The sequence below is a fragment of the Carcharhinus amblyrhynchos genome, chromosome 11 (assembly GCF_965287045.1).
Source record: "Carcharhinus amblyrhynchos chromosome 11, sCarAmb.v2.hapA, whole genome shotgun sequence".
Lineage (NCBI taxonomy): Eukaryota > Metazoa > Chordata > Chondrichthyes > Carcharhiniformes > Carcharhinidae > Carcharhinus > Carcharhinus amblyrhynchos.
Genome location: NC_137334.1, coordinates 48,722,603 through 48,723,766, shown reverse-complemented (window position 1 = coordinate 48,723,766; position 1,164 = coordinate 48,722,603). Strand labels below are relative to the sequence as shown.

General features: G+C 38.1%; 1 non-coding gene across 1 annotated transcript; it reads right to left on the bottom strand.

Moving 5' to 3' along the window:
• Positions 1-191, bottom strand: LOC145350428 (U2 spliceosomal RNA). Its single transcript, XR_013888205.1, has one exon. It is a non-coding gene; the product is annotated as a U2 spliceosomal RNA (small nuclear RNA).
• Positions 192-1,164: the final 973 nt, after the last annotated feature.

Genomic DNA, 1,164 nt, shown 5'->3' with positions numbered 1-1,164 from the left:
ACATGATCCAAGCTGATTGGAGTAGGTGTAGCTCCTCCTGCAAGGCTTGATCTTATTTGCATCTTAGCCAAAAGGCCGAGATGCTGCTTTAAAAAATTGCTTCAAAAGAAGCTGAAATGCACCTAATGACTTCAACCAAGTGCAGCATGTCGATACTACACTTGATCTTAGCCAAAGGGCCGAGAAGCACTTCTTGAAATAATATAAACATTTCAAAGAATTTTATGGACTTGGATAATTAATGAAACAGGATAATACGAAAGCAAACCCTTATAACATATAATTAGATCTTTTGTAATTGAATTCCAGGTGTGTTTCTCTGGGTAAAGAGCGTTTCAGATGTCCAAGTTCATTCAGCAAGATGAAAATTAATGACTCTTTCAGGTCACATTTTTAGAATGGCCTCACTGCAACAAAAAACACGTTTAGAAAAAATTAGGAAGATAGAGATTTAATTGGATTAATTAACCATTTGCAATATGTAAATTACATTACTTTAAGAGCACTTTTAAATGATCTAAAACTTATTTCAAAAAAGAAGAAATCAATGCTCTTTAGGTTGTTTGACTCACAGCATTCTAATTTGTTAACATCCAAATTCTACAATTATTAGAACAAATTCTAAATTATTAAACCAAACCTCCATAATGAATCAATTAGAACCATAGAACCCTACAGTGCAGAAACAGGCCCTTTGGCCCATCGAGTCTGCACCAAACACAATCCCACCCAGGCCGTACCCCCATATCTCTACATATTATACCAACTAATTCCCCTAACCTACGCACCCCTGGACACTAAGGGGCAATTTCTTAGCACAGACAATCAATCTAACCTGCACATCTTTGGACTGTGGGAGGAAACCAGAGCACACAGAGGAAACCCACACAGACACAAGGAAAATGTGCAAACTCCACACAGAAAGTGACCCGAGCCAGGAATCGAACCCAGGACGCTGGAGCTGTGAAGCAGTAGTGCTAAGCACTGTGCTACCATGCTGCCCATTAAAACAGCAATTCAAAGTTGTGCCAGGCCTTTGCTCATAGTTTACTGTGGCAATTTGATTATCCATTGAAAGGGCCTTACGATACCAATCTTTGCAATGTTAAATTTGATAAACTTAACAATCATGTCCAGATGTTCACAAAGATATTAAATCCATAC